The sequence below is a fragment of the Phyllobates terribilis genome, unplaced genomic scaffold, assembly GCF_046119375.1.
Source record: "Phyllobates terribilis strain yellow unplaced genomic scaffold, ASM4611937v1 Scaffold_2__4_contigs__length_985480577, whole genome shotgun sequence".
NCBI classification, from domain to species: domain Eukaryota; kingdom Metazoa; phylum Chordata; class Amphibia; order Anura; family Dendrobatidae; genus Phyllobates; species Phyllobates terribilis.
In genome coordinates this window covers 440,795,265-440,811,279 of record NW_027362762.1, presented here as the reverse complement: position 1 = coordinate 440,811,279, position 16,015 = coordinate 440,795,265, and positions in this window count along the sequence as shown.

Here is a 16,015-nt window from a genome sequence, read left to right as displayed (position 1 = left end):
GTTAGGGTTTGGTTAGGGTTGGGTTAGGGTTACAGTTAGGATTAGGGTTGTGTTAAGGTTGTGTTAGGGTTGGGATTTTTTTAAAAGTAAAGAAAAAAAATGATGACGATATGGCGACTAGTGTTGAGAGCAAGTGCTCGCTACTTGAGTTTGCAACCGGTGCTCGGGTATGCACCGAGTATCGCGGGTGCTTAAGTGACATGCTCGAGTCCTTCACCTGCATGTTTTGCGGCTGTTATACAGCCAAAAAAAACAAGCAGGGATTGCCTGCCATACACGAGCAATACCCGCATGTTTTTTTGGGTGTCTAAAAACTGGGAAACATGCAGGGCGGGGACTCGAGCATGTCACTCGAGCACCCGCGATACTTGGTGCATACAAGTACCCGATACAAACTCAAGTAGCGAGCACTTGTGCTCAAGACTAATGACAAAATATCTAATATGATGACTTAATGTTATCAAATTCTGTGTCATACTTCTGGGTTCAAAATGTTCACTATTCCCCTTGATAAAATCCTTGCGGGGTGTAGTTTCCAAAATGGGGTCACTTGTGTGGGGTTTCCACTGTTTAGGCACATCAGGGGCTCTGCAAACAGGACATTCTCGATTCCAGCCAATTTTGCGTTCAAAAAGTCACACAGTGCTCCGTCTCTTCTGAACCCTGCCGTGCACCCAAACAGGTTTTTTTCCCCACATATGAGGTATCAGCGTACTCAGGAGAAATTACACAACAGTTTTTGAAGTCCATTTTCTCCTCTTACCCTTGTGAAAATAAAAAATTGGGGGCTAAAAAAAGTTTGATTTTTTTTATTTTCAAGGCTCTACGTTATAAACTTCTGTGAAGCAAATGCAAAGTTGTGGCTGAAAAATATTTTTGTTGCAAAAATGTGAAAATTTTATTTTTACGGCTCAATGTTATAAACTTCTGTGAAGCACCTGGGGGTTCAAGTTGCTCACCACACATCTAGATAAGTTCCCAGAGGAGTCTAGTTTCCAAAATAGTGTCACTTGTGGGGCGTTTTCACTAATTAGACACATCAGGGGCTCCCCAAACGCGACATGGCATCCGCTAATTATTCAAGCAACTTTTACATTCAAAAAGTCAAATGGCGCTCCTTCCCTTCCGAGCCCTGCCGTGTGCCCAAATAGTGTTTTTCCCCCACATGTGGGGTATCGGCGTGCTAAGGAGAAATTGCACAACAAGTTTTGTGGTCCATTTTTTCCTGTTATCCTTGCGAAAATAAAAAAATTGGGGTCTAAAGTAACATTTTTGTGAAAAAAAGTTAAATGTTTATTGTTTTCTTCCACATTCCAAAAATTCCTGTGATGCACCTGAAGGGTTAATAAACTTTTTGAATGTGGTTTTGAGCACCTTGAGGGGTGAAGTTTTTAGAATGGTGTCACTTTTGGGTATTTTCTGCATTAAAGGCCCCTCAAAGTCACTTCAAATGTGATGTGGTCCCTAAAAAAATTGTTTTGTAAAATTTGTTGGAAAAATGAGAAATCGCTGGTCAACTTTTAATCCTTATAACTTCCTAACAAAAAAAATTTTGGTTCCAAAATTGTGCTGATGTAAAGTAAACATGTGGGAAATGTTATTTATTAACTATTTTGTGCGACATAACTCTCTGATTTAAGGGCATGAAAATTCAAAATTTTCGCCAAATTTCTGATTTTTTCACAAATAAAATCAAGTCATATCGAAGAAATTTTACCACTAACATGAAGTACAATATGTCACGAAAAAACAATCTCAGAATCAGCAGGATCCGTTGAAGCGTTCCAGAATTATTACCTTATAAAGTGATAGTGGTCAGAATTGTAAAAATTGGCCTGGTCATTAACGTGCATTATTTATACATTTTGAAAGAATTAACTTAAAATGATCATTTGAATGCAAATCAAGCAAAACAAAAATCCAAAGAACATCATGTTATATAATAAAATGACTAACAGTATACACAAACACAGTATGTAAATATCATTGAGCTGAGTTGAATCAAGTTGTATCCACTTATACTTTGTTAACATGAGCACTTGTCTATGATTTAACATAGACAATAAATACAACATAAGGTGAATGGCAACGGGATCCAAAAACCTTGATGCATTTTTGTTATTTTGTGCTCATTCTGTTGGTCTGATTTTACTCTAGTTCACTGTAAGTAAAAAAGTTGAAGGAATTTACAGACCGCCTGGAGAACCCCATGAAAATTCCCTTAATAAGCAATAATATTTAGAATACAGTGGGAAAAATAAATATTTGATACACTGTCGATATTGCAAGTTTTCCCACCTATAGAGAACGGATAAGTATGTAATAGTGACGAGTGAGCGTGCTTGTTTAACCCTTTAAACCAGCACATTCGGGTTTTCGCCGAGTATTTGCGGCGTGTTCCGCATCTAGATTTGATCCGCCCTAGCTGCATATGTCACGGCTGTTAGACAGCTGCGACACATGCAGGGATTGCCTGTTTGTTAGACACCTGCGAAATATATAGGGATTGCCTAACAAACAGGCAATCCCTGCATGTGTCGCAGCTGTGTAACCGCCGCGACACAGGCAGCTGCGGCGGATCAAAAATAGATGCAGAGAATGCTACAAATAATCGCCAAAATATTAGAAACGGCTTTCCCCTACATAGTGTTTCTAATCATTTCTTAAAAGAACATCAAAAAAATCCTAATAACCTAAAACTAACTATCATTGATCATATAGTTCAGTGTTCCCCAACTCCAGTCCTCAAGGCCCACTAACAGGCCATGTTTTCAGGATTTCCTTAGTATTGCACAGGTGATGGAATTATTGCTGGTGCAGGTGATGTAATTATCACCTGTGCAATACTAAGGAAATCCTGAAAACATGGCCTGTTGGTGGGCCTTGAGGACTGGAGTTGGGGAACCCTGATATAGTTGATACACACCCTGATAGACTAAATCGTCTCATTACACGTGAAAATTATTGGATTTTCAAAATGGGAACCTTGTCTCCTGAAGGTTTGAACCTTAATATAGAGAAGACAACTTTTTAAATAATTGTTTTTATATTTTAGCAAATTTATTATATATATCTTTTATATGGAGAAGCAGGGGGGAGGAGAGAGAGAAGGAGGGAAGAGGGGAAAGGAAAGAGGGAGGGGAGGAGGGAGGAGAGAGAGAAAAGAGAAAAAATAATAAAAAAAAAATGCTTTGGATAAAATTTTTTATTTTTTTAATTTTTTTTAATTTTTTTTTTATTTATTTTTTTTATTTTATTTTTTCTTTGGGGGAATATTTTTTTTTTTTCTCTTTCCTTTCTTCGTCTACTTTTCCCTAATTATAATGATAGAAACTGATTGTAATTTTATAACTTTATATTTATACATTGTTTTATGTTGTACAGTCATGGCCAAAAGTTTTGAGAATGACACCAAAATTATATTTTCACATGATCTGCTGGCGTCTGGTTTTTATTAGTGTTTGTCTGATGTTTATATCACATACAGAAATATAATTGCAATCATATTATGAGTACCAATAGGTTATATTGACAGTTAGAATGAGTTAATGCAGCAAGTCAATGTTTGCAGTGTTGCCCCTTCTTCTTAAAGACCTCTGTAATTCTCCCTGGCATGCTCTCAATCAACTTTTGGACCAAATCCTGACTGATAGCAGTCCATTCTTGCATAATGAATGCTTGCATTTTGCCAGAATTTGTTGGTTTTTGTTTGTCCACCCGTCTCTTGATGATTGACCACAAGTACTCAATGGGATTAATATCTGGGGAGTTTCCAGGCCATGGACCCAAAATCTCTATGTTTTGTTCCATGAGCCATTTAGTTATCACCTTTGCTTTATGGCAAGGTGCTCCATCATGCTGGAAAAGGCATTGTTGGGCGCCAAACTGCTCTTGGACGGTTGGGAGAAGTTGCTCTTGGAGGACATTCTGGTACCATTCTTTATTCATGGCTGCGTTTTTAGGCAAGACTGTGAGTGAGCCGATTCCCTTGGCTGAGAAGCAACCCCACACATGCATGGTTTCAGGATGCTTTACAGTTGGCATGAGACAAGACTGGTGGTAGCGCTCACCTCTTCTTCTCTGAATAAGCTGTTTTCCAGATGTCCCAAACAATCGAAAATGGGATTCATCAGAGAAAATGACTTTGCCCCAGTCCTCAGCAGTCCACTCCCTGTACCTTTTGCAGAATATCAGTCGGTCCCTGATGTTTTTTCTGGAGAGAAGTGGCTTCTTTGCTGCCCTCCTTGAAACCAGCCCTTGCTCAAAGAGTCTCCGCCTCACAGTGCGTGCAGAAGCACTCACACCAGCCTGCTGCCATTCCTGAGCAAGCTCGGCACTGCTGGTAGTCCGATCCCACAGCTGAAACAGTTTTAAGATACGGTCCTGGCGCTTGCTGGTCTTTCTTGGGCGCCCTGGAGCCTTTTTGACAACAATGGAAGCTCTCTCCTTGAAGTTCTTGATGATGCGATAGATTGTTGACTGAGGTGCAATCTTTGTAGCTGCGATACTCTTCCCTGTTAGGCCATTTTTTGTGCAGTGCAATGATGGCTGCACGTGTTTCTTTAGAGATAACCATGGTTAACTGAAGAGAAACAATGATACCAAGAACCAGCCTCCTTTTAAAGTGTCCAGTGATGTCATTCTTACTTAATCATGACTGATTGATCGCCAGCCCTGTCCTCATCAACACCCACACCTGTGTTAATGGATCAATCACTAAAATGATGTTAGCTGCTCCTTTTAAGGCAGGACTGCAATGATGTTGAAATGTGTTTTGGGGGGTTAAAGTTCATTTTCTGGGCAAATATTGACTTTGCAAGTACAGTAATTGCTGTTAAGCTGATCACTCTTTGACATTCAGGAGTATATGCAAATTGCCATTACAAAAAATGAAGCAGCAAACTTTGGAAAAATTACTATTTGTCTCATTCTCAATACTTTTGGCCATGACTGTATGTAAAAATTATTATTTATGATTATAGGATTCACAAGTTTTTATACAGCGAATCCTTTTTATAAGAACCCTATATGCTTCATTAGGCATTAATTTATAACAATCCTTTTTACTCTATTGAGCATATATGAACTCAAGGGGTTAATATAGAGGTATTACTCTGTATCTGGCCCCGCCCCTTTTAAGTAATTGTATACCTAGTCAAATGTATATAAGGATCAATTGTTTGCTGCTTGTCACACCTGATGAAGGTGGCTGTGTCCACCGAAACGCGTTGTGTGTATATTAATAAATCAGTCCTTTTAATATTTTTGCCCTGTTATTGGCGCTCTGGTACCGCTATTCATATTCATTGATTGTCCCTTTCCCCCTGTTGGGGTGCGGTAGAGCTGCCTTTAATTTATTGTTCTTTCACCTGTGGGAGGAATTTAATTAGAATCACTACCCAGGTTTTCCAAGCTGCGCTGCCCTAACCCCTCCGGAGCGCTGCCTGGGGTGTTGGTGAAGCTGGGCGTCCATCTCGGCGTTACATGCAACTAACCTGACCACGTGATCCACCACCGAGAGATCAGGATCTGTGAGCGCCACTGGAATTAGATGACAGCCACCAACAGAGCGGAGCTTGTGGAGCTTTACACTGGGGTTGTGCAGAGGTGCACAACTTCATAAGGTTAGTAGCCATCCTCACACCCCTCTAACAATTGCAATACTGAGTCACCCATTGCGCCTTGTTCTCTCCTCTCTTTACAAATAATCGGCGAGCACCCGAGCGTGCTTGTTTAAAGGGCTAAACGAGCACGCTCACTCACTAGTCTAATTTTTATCGTAGGTACACTTCAACTGTGAGAGACCAGAAAATCACATTTTATGCTTTTTAAATAATTAAATTGCACTTTATTTCATGAAATAAGTATTTGATCACTAACCAACCAGCAAGAATTCTGGTTCTCACAGACCTGTTAGCTTTTCTTTATGAAGCCATCCTACTCTGCATTCATTACCTGTATTAATTGGACTTGCTTGAACTTGTTACCTGTATAAAAGACACCTGTCCACACACTCAATCAATCACACTCCAACCTCTTCACCATGGCCAAGATCAAAGAGCTATCTAAGGACACCAGGGGTAAAATTGTAGACCTGCACAAGGCTTGGATTGGCTACATGACAATAGGCGAGCAGCTTGGTGAGAAGGAAACAACTGTTGGCACAATTACTAGAAAATAGAAGAAACACAAGATGACTGTCAATCTTTCTCGGTCTGGGTCTCCATGCAAGATCTCGCCTTGTGGGGTAAAGATGGTTCTGAGAAATGTCAGGAATCAGCCCAAAACTACACAGTAGGACCTGGTCAATAACCTGAAGAGAGCTGTGACCACAGTCTCAAACATTACCCTTAGTAACACACTAAGCCGTCATGGATTAAATTCCTGAAGGGCACGCAATGTCCCTCTTCTCACACCAGCACAAGTCCAGATCTGTTTGAAGTTCACCAATGACCATCTGTATAATCCAAAGGAGGCATGGGAGAAGGTCATGTGGTCAGCAGAACTTTATGGTATCAACTCCACTCGCTGTGTTTGGAGGAAGAAGGATGAGTACAACTCCAAGAATACCATCCCAACTGTGAAGCTTGGTATGGGAAACATCATACTTTGGAGGTGCTTTTCTACAAAGGGGATAGGAGAACTGCACTGTATTGAAGGGAGGATGGGGTCATGTATCATGAGACTTTAGCCAACAACATCCTTCCCTCAGTAAGAGCATTGAATATGGGTCGTGGCTGGGTCTTCCTGCATGACAATGACCCAAAACACACAGCCAGGGCAACTAAAGAGTGGCTCCGTAAGAAGCATTTCAAGGTCCTGGAGTGGCCTAGCCAGTCTCCAGACCTGAACACAATAAAAAATCTTTGGATGGAGCTGAAATTTAATGTTGCCCAGTGACAGTCCCGAAACTTGAAAGATCTGGAGAAGATCTGTATGGAGGAGTGGGAAGAAATCCCTGCTGCACTGTGTCAAGAACTAAAGGAAACGTCTGACCTCTGTAATTGCAAACAAAGGTTTCTAAACCAAATATCAAGTTCTGTTTTTCCATTGTATCAGATTTTTTAAGATGCTGTCTCTCACAGTTGAAGTGTATCTACGATAAAAATTACAGACCTCTCCATTCTTTGTAGGTGGGAGAACTTGCAAAATCGGCAGTGTATCAAATACTTTTCCCCACTGTATACTTATTGTCAAGATTATTGCAGCCCGGGAAGGTCACGCCGAGCCAATGGTAGGGTACGGCTTCGGGGTGCACTTTACAGAACACAAGGAACAGAACTATTAAATTTTATATTTAATCCAGAACAATAGGCAGTGTTTATAAAAATATACAAAAGATTATACAAAGGGGACAATACAGCATATACATTTACATATAATAAAAGGATAAGTCAAGAAAACTTACTAGACCTGTCATCACAGATATGGCTTCAGGTATATGGAGGGAGGCTGCTCCAGAAAAACGGACAGAACCTACAGTGAACTGTGCCTCCAAGTACTAACACGCCTAAAAGTTTGCATTTGCATTCTATTAGCTCCTATGTTACATCTAGACCCCTTCCCACCCTTACTCCTGCAGGGTTGGACTTTTCAGCTTCAGAAAATTCTGAGATTCCTTAAATTGTACACTATGTACTAAGGGACTGTGCTATACATAATAAGGCTACATTCCTGCATCTGTGTGCAGTGTCAGTGTGCTGCCCAGTTTTACAGACACATTGAGCATGTCCTATTCTAATCCTCAAAATCGGATCAGAACAGGACATTCTCTGACCCTCTTAGATCTCATTCTCAGATACGTGATTTTCATGGTTGTGTGAATGGATCTATAAAACTGTACGAGTCCGTGGACCATCCGATAAAAAGATATGGCAGCACACGGACATCTCACACAAATGTGAGAATGTGGCCTAAGGGATTTTACAGATAACATTATCACCTCAAGTCACACAGTGCAGATATAGAATAATATTTACATCCAGGCACTTACCGCTGACGTCTCATCTGATCAGAGTCAGTTTCTGCTGCTTCTTCTCCATCTGGTCAGACCTTCATGTCAACATCTCCCAGCCATGACTCGTCTTGTCACGATGATCTCCAGCCTAGAAAATAACAAGGTCACATATTGTATGCATACATGTGTCTCCCCCGCTCTGTGTCCTCGAATACAGATATGTAACCCCCCCCATTAATATACTATTAGCCACTTAGTAATCAAAATATAAAGTGATAAGCAGCACTGTACCCCACATTAACTATAATCTGCACCGGCCAATAATATAAATTATTCAGTCTCTGTGACTCTCCCCAATTAACTGTAAGGCTATGTGCACACGGAAAACATACAAGGCTTCACAGTACAAGCAAAGTGAAACCCCCATAATTGCTCTCTCCCAGCACCCCCATCATTGCTCTCTCCCAGCACCCCCGTCATTGCTCTGTCCCAGCACCCTCATCGTTGCTCTCTTCCAGCACCCCTATCCTTGCTCTCTCCCAGCACCCCCATCATTGCTCTCTCTCAGCACCCGCATCATTGCTCTGTCCCACCACCCCCATCATTGCTCTCTCTCAGCACCCATCATTACTCTGTCCCTGCACCCCCATTATTGCTCTGTCCCAGCACCTCCATCATTGCTCTCTCCCAGCCCCCCATCATTGCTGTGTCCCAGCACCTCCATCATTGCTTCTCCCAGCACTCCCATCATTGCTCTCTCCCAGCACCCCCATTATTGCGTGCTCCCAGCACCCCCATCATTTCCACTCAGCACCCCCATCATTACTCTGTCCCAGCACCTCCATCATTGCTCTCTCCCAGCCCTACATAATTGCTCTCTCCCAGCCCCCCACCATTGCTTTGTCCCAGCACCCCCATCATTGCTCGGTCCCAGCACCCCATCATTGCTCTCTCCCAGCAACACGTCATTGCTCTCCCCTTCCCCACCATCCCCATTATTGCTCTTCCCAGCCCCATCATTCCTCTCCCCAGCCCCATCAGCCCCATTATTGCTCTTCCCAGCCCCATCATTGCTCTCCCCAGCCCCATCAGCCCCATTATTGCTCTTCCCAGCCACATCAGCCCCATTATTGCTCTCCCCAGCCCCATCATTCCTCTCCCCAGCCCCATCAACTCCATTATTCCTCTCCCCAACCCCATCAGCCCCATTATTGCTTACCCCAGCCCCACCATCCCATCATTGCTCTCCCCAGCCCCACCATCCCCATCATTGCTCTCCCCAGCCCCATCATTGCTCTCCCTAGCCCCACCATCCCATTATTCCTCTCTCTAGCCCCATCAACCCCATCATTCCTCTCCCCAGCCCCATTATTGCTCTTCCCAGCCCCATTAGTCCCATTATTCCTATCCCAAGCCCCGTCACTCCTCTCCCCAGCCCCATCAGCCCCATTATTGCTCTCCCCAGCCCCATCAACCCCATTATTCCTCTCCCCAGCCCCATCAACCCCATTATTGCTCTCCCCAGTCCCATTATTCCTCTCCCCAGCCCCATCAGCCCTCTCCCCAGCCCCAATATTTCTCTCCCCAGTCCCATCAGCCCCATTATTGCTCTTCCCAGCCCCATCATTCCTCTCCCCAGCCCCACCATTGTTCTCTCCCCACCTCCACTCCCCAGCATTTCAGTAAAAAAAAAAAAAAAACAGCTTACCTCAGCTCGCTCCCCTGCAGCTGCATTCTCCTGGTTGCCGGCAGCTTTCTTCCTGACCCAGGGGCGCGCTGCATGATGACGTCATCAAGCTGCGCACGCCTGGGTCAGGGAGGAAGCAGAGGATGAACCCTCCAGCACTGCTGCTATTCTCCTCCTGACAGCAGCGGAGCTGCAGGGATCGCTCCCTGATCGCCGCGTGCAGGGAGCAGCTGCACCTTGCGGGCCCCTTGGTGCAGCTGCATGGTGGGGACCCGGCGCTGCTGCACCGGTGGCGGTATGTCCCTGGACTGCTATGGGCCCCCCCCCGGTTCACGGGCCCCATAGCAGTCGCGTGGTCTGCCGCCATTGGCGGTACGCCACTGCCCACAGTTCCCAGTGGTTCCTGTGTGAGCTGAGATAGCCCTAACCACAGACTAGACGATGGCAACTCAGACCTATGCTGACTGAAAGGTCATCAAGCACTTCCCATCCCTCCTAAAGATCTGGAGGGCAGAGCAGAGTGCAAATTACCCACAGAAGGGAAAGTGTGCTGAAACAGAAAGAGATCCCAGAGTGAGTAAAACAGACCATGAAATACAAAATAAAGGATTAAGTACGTACTGTTAGAGCACATGCCGCCTACTTCCTAAAAAGAAACAGAAGATAGGTGTAACATACCTGGCGGCGTCCTTGCATAGTGGTCCATCTCCACTATGCAAGAGCGAGCACTTGATCTCCTGTCCAGAATGTCTCTCTGGCTTCCCTCCATGCTGTCTGTTTGTGTCTGTTTCTGCTGCTTAAGGGCGGCGCCCGATCACTTCCTGCTTTTTGTACCTGCTGTGGGTCATACCCCTTGTGCGTCCTCAGCCTATTGCTGTCTGTCACCTGGTATATAGCTCAGCTGCTCCAATCAATCCCTGCCTGAGCATAGTGTTTCATTCAGTGTGTGCTTGCACTCTGAAGGTGCCAGGTCCCGTTCTGTGTTCTCTTGTCTGCCTATCCTGGAGGCTGTATTTCCAGGCCTGTCTGAACACGCTCCTAGCCTGTTCCTCCTGCCTTCTAGGGGCCGATTACCTAGACCCGCTCCTGTATCTTGTCTGACCTGTCTGAACTCGCTCCTAGCCTGTTCCTCCCGCCTTCTAGGGGCCGATTACCTAGACCCGCTCCTGTATCTTGTCTGTCCTGTCTGAACACGCTCCTTGCCTGTTCGTCCTGCCTCTGTGGGGGCCGTATTCCCAGACCCGCTCCTGTATTCCGCTGCAGTGTCGGTCTCCTCTGTACACTCAGTTCCAGTCTGAACTCTCTCCTATCCTTTACCTGTTTTGCCTCTATGTCCGTTCCCTTCCTTTTTCTGCAGAGTCTGAACTCGTACCTAACTCCTGCTTGTTGTCTCTGTACTCCCGTTTGTGAGTTTGTGGTCCACTCGCTACTTCACTGCAAGTACCCTGTGGGTATCTGGCTCTGCCTTTCCCTTCCTGTCTGTTCCGTGTGAACAGAGCCCTGTCCCCCCTGCTCAGCCTAGCCTGCTCTGACTCCTTTGCTCACCGCTCCGGCGGTTCTAGCCTGCTCTGACTCCTTTGCTCACCGCTCCGGCGGTTCTAGCCTGCTCCGACTCCTTTGCTCACCGCTCCGGCGGTTCTAGCCTGCTCTGACTCCTTTGCTCACCGCTCCGACGGTTCTAGCCTGCTCTGACTCCTTTGCTCACCGCTCCGGCGGTTCTAGCCTGCTCTGACTCCTCTGCTCACCGCTCCGGCGGTTCTAGCCTGCTCTGACTCCTTTGCTCACCGCTCCGGCGGTTCTAGCCTGCTCTGACTCCTTTGCTCACCGCTCCGGCGGTTCTAGCCTGCTCTGACTCCTTTGCTCACAGCTCCGGCGGTTCTAGCCTGCTCTAACTCCTTTGCTCACCGCTCCGGCGGTTCTAGCCTGCTCTGACTCCTTTGCTCACCGCTCCGGCGGTTCTAGCCTGCTCTGACTCCTTTGCTCACCGCTCCGGCGGTTCTAGCCTGCTCTGACTCCTTTGCTTACCGCTCCGGCGGTTCTAGCCTGCTCTGACTCCTTTGCTCGCTGCTCCGGCAGCCTTGCTCCGCTCTGACCCTTTTGCTCACTGCTCCGGCAGTCTCGCTCCGCTCTTATCCTTTTGCTCACTGCTCCGGCAGTCTTGCTCCTCTCTTGCTCACCGCTCCAGGCGGTCTCGTCCTGCTTTACTCTTGCTCACTGCTCCGGCAGTCTCGCTCAGCTCTGACCCTTTGCTCACCGCTCCTGGCGGCCTTGTCCTGCTCTACTCTTGCTCACCGCTCCTGGCGGTCTTGTCCTGCCCTGTTCTCGCTCACCTCTCTGGGCGGCCTCACTCTGCTGTGTTTGTCCGCCACATCTGTGGGTCCTATCCCGCCAGTGTCCCTACCTGCTAGTGCCTCCCTGTCTGCACTCTAGCTGTGCTTGCCTGTACCCCTCTGCCTGTATTGTTCCTGAGTCCCAGTGTGTACTGGGTCCTATCCCGCCTGTGTTCCTACCTGCTAGTGCCTCCCTGTCTGCACTCTAGCTGTGCTTGCCTGTACCCCCCGGCCTGCATACCCGCCTGCCTGCATACCAGTCGTGCCTGCCTATACCCACCAGTCTGTGCGCCAGCCTAACCAGCCTGTTCCTGTATTCCCCTGTGTGGGTCAACAGCCGTGTCCGGGGTCTGTCCTGGAGTAGCACCTGGTCCCTCTGCTCGGTTCCTCCTTGGTGCACTGGCGTCGTATGCCGTCGTGCGACCCTGGTCGGATCGGGTGAATACCTAGTTACGCCCCTCCAGGCATTCACTCTCCGGCATGGTCCAGTGGAATCACACGCACACGCCGCTCAGCCCGGGCGTGTGCATTACAGCATGCTCAGGCCATGGTTCCCGTTGAGCCCCACGGCCTTCGCTCTCTGAGAAGTTTTCCAGCGAATACATGCATTAAAATAAATAAAAAAAATTTTTTCCCTTTAGCTGAGTTCCAGGCGAATTACGCACCCGTCCAGATGGATCTATCTGCTCTCGTTCCTGCGGATCCGCTACGTTATTATGGGGATCCAAGACAAAGTCGTGCATTTGTGGAGCAATGCATGCTACACTTCAAGTTCTACCCTCTATGTTTTCCCACCGATCGGGTTAAGGTGGCATTCATTATGTCTTACCTGGCGGGTGATGCCTTGGAATGGATCAACCCCCTATATGAAACACAGGATCCGATCCTCCTGGACCTAATGGCCTTCCTGGTGGCCTTTCTAATGGTCTTCGATGATCCTAACCTGGAGGCTCCCGCTGAAGCTTCACTTCCCAATATCCCGGAGCAGCCCCAATGGGTAATGTGTGTGGGTAGCGCAATAGTCCTCCAGCCCAAAGAGACTACTGCCCACCCAGAATCCTCACAGGGTGACTACGCTTTCCGGAATACTTCTCCCAACCTCAAGAGGCAGTCCAGACGTGCTAGACGTAGAGGCAAGCCGTCACGCCAGGGTCTGTCCTCCCTGAGACCTCCTGACCCCAACCTTGAAGTCCCTACTGAAGCTTCATCTCCCTGTATCCCGGAGAAGCCCCAACGGGTAATGTGCGTGGGTAGTGCACCAGTTCTCCTGCCCGAAGAGACTTCTGCCCATCCAGACTCCACACAGGAGACCTTCCTGCACCCAGCATCAGATGCTTCACCCACTTTAACCGGTGTGCATGTCCAAGGATGCTCTAAAGCTGTGGTTACCTCAGAGTCTGTGCACCTCTACTACCTGGCGGAGGACCCCCTGTTGCCTCCTGAATCCTCCGGGATACCACTCGATGACAAATGGAGAGAGACTTCTCTACACCCGGTACTCGATACTTTGTCCGCTTCGTCCTGTGAGCCTGACAATGGGTACCCCAAAGTGGTAGTTACCCCCGAGTCTCTACACCCCTCCAACCAGGCGGAGGACCTCCAGTTGTCTCCTGAACCCTTCGGGGTGCTACCTGGTAGCGAAAGGACAGAGACTCTCCTATACTCTGTACCTGATACCTCGCTCGCTTCGTCCAGTGAGTCCAACCTAGTGTACTCCGAAGCAGAGGTTACTCCTGAGTCTCTACACCCCTCCGACCAGGCGGAGGACCTCCAGTTGTCTCCAGAACCCTTCAGGGTGCTACCTGGTAGCGAAAGGACAGAGACTCTCCTATACTCTGTACCTGATACCTTGCTCGCTTCGTCCACTGAGTCCAACCTTGTGTACTCTGAAGCAGAGGTTACCCGTGAGTCTCTACACCCCTCTGACCAGGCGGAGGACCGCCAGTTGTCTCCAGAACCCTTCGGGGTGCCACCTGGTGGTGAATGGACAGAGACTTTCCTATACTCGGTACCCGATACCTCGCCTGCTTCGTCCAGTGAGTCCGACCTAGTGTACTCTGAAGCAGATGTTTTCTCTGAGCCTCTGCACTCTTCTGACCCGGCGGAGGACCTCCAGTTGTTTCCTGAATCCTCCGGGGTACCACCAGATAACAAAGAGACAGTGACTTTTCCTCATTATGTACCTGATAACCCGTCTATTTCTTCCTGTGAGCTTGACAAGATGTACCTCAAAGCAGAGATTACCCCCAAGTCTCTGTCCCCCTCCAACCCGGTGGAGAACTTCCAGTTGTCTCCTGTACCCTCTGGGGTGCCACCTGAAAATATGTGGAGAGAGACTTCCTTGTGTGCTGTTCCTGGTACTCCACCCGTTTCGTCTGTTGCTAAGGGTGGCTGGATGGGAGGTAGCATCCTAGCTACCCAGAGGAGACCAGTTTTTCCGGTGGACAGTGGAAGTGATCTCTTCGAAGTGAAGAATTGGCCCTCGAATTCCCTGCGGAAGATTCTGGCAGGCCTGAAGAAGAGGGGGCGTAAGGGGGGGGGGTACTGTAACATACCTGGCGGCGTCCTTGCATAGTGGTCCATCTCCACTGTGCAAGAGCGCGCACTTGATCTCCTGTCCAGAATGTCTCTCTGGCTTCCCTCCATGCTGTCTGTTTGTGTCTGTTTCTGCTGCTTAAGGGTGGCGCCCGATCACTTCCTGCTTTTTGTACCTGCTGTGGGTCATACCCCTTGTGCGTCCTCAGCCTATTGCTGTCTGTCACCTGGTATATAGCTCAGCTGCTTCAATCAATCCCTGCCTGAGCATAGTGTTTCATTCAGTGTGTGCTTGCACTCTGAAGGTGCCAGGTCCCGTTCTGTGTTATCTTGTCTGCCTATCCTGGAGGCTGTATTTCCAGGCCTGTCTGAACATGCTCCTAGCCTGTTCCTCCTGCCTTCTAGGAGCCGATTACCTAGACCCGCTCCTGTATCTTGTCTGACCTGTCTGAACTCGCTCCTAGCCTGTTCCTCCCGCCTTCTAGGGGCCGATTACCTAGACCCGCTCCTGTATCTTGTCTGTCCTGTCTGAACACGCTCCTTGCCTGTTCGTCCTGCCTCTCTGGGTGCCGTATTCCCAGACCCGCTCCTGTATTCCGCTGCAGTGTCGGTCTCCTCCATATACTCAGTTCCAGTCTGAACTCTCTCCTATCCTTTACCTGTTTTGCCTCTATGTCCGTTCCCTTCCTTTTTCTGCAGAGTCTGAACTCGTACCTAACTCCTGCTTGTTGTCTCTGTACTCCCGTTTGTGAGTTTGTGGTCCACTCGCTACTTCACTGCAAGTACCCTGTGGGTATCTGGCTCTGCCTTTCCCTTCCTGTCTGTTCCGTGTGAACAGAGCCCTGTTCCCCCTGCTCAGCCTAGCCTGCTCTGACTCCTTTGCTCACCGCTCTGGCGGTTCTAGCCTGCTCTGACTCCTTTGCTCACCGCTCCGGCGGTTCTAGCCTGCTCTGACTCCTTTGCTCACCGCTCCGGCGGTTCTAGCCTGCTCTGACTCCTTTGCTTACCGCTCCGGCGGTTCTAGCCTGCTCTGACTCCTTTGCTCACCGCTCCGGCGGTTCTAGCCTGCTCTGACTCCTTTGCTCACCGCTCCGGCGGTTCTAGCCTGCTCTGACTCCTTTGCTCACCGCTCCGGCGGTTCTAGCCTGCTCTGACTCCTTTGCTCACCGCTCCGGCGGTTCTAGCCTGCTCTGACTCCTTTGCTCACCGCTCCGGCGGTTCTAGCCTGCTCTGACTCCTCTGCTCACCGCTCCGGCGTTTCTAGCCTGCTCTGACTCCTTTGCTCACCGCTCCGGCGGTTCTAGCCTGCTCTGACTCCTTTGCTCACCGCTCCGGCGGTTCTAGCCTGCTCTGACTCCTTTGCTCACCGCTCCGGCGGTTCTAGCCTGCTCTGACTCCTTTGCTCACTGCTCCGGCGGTTCTAGCCTGCTCTGACTCCTTTGCTCACCGCTCCGGCGGTTCTAGCCTGCTCTGACTCCTTTGCTTACCGCTCCGGCGGTTCTAGCC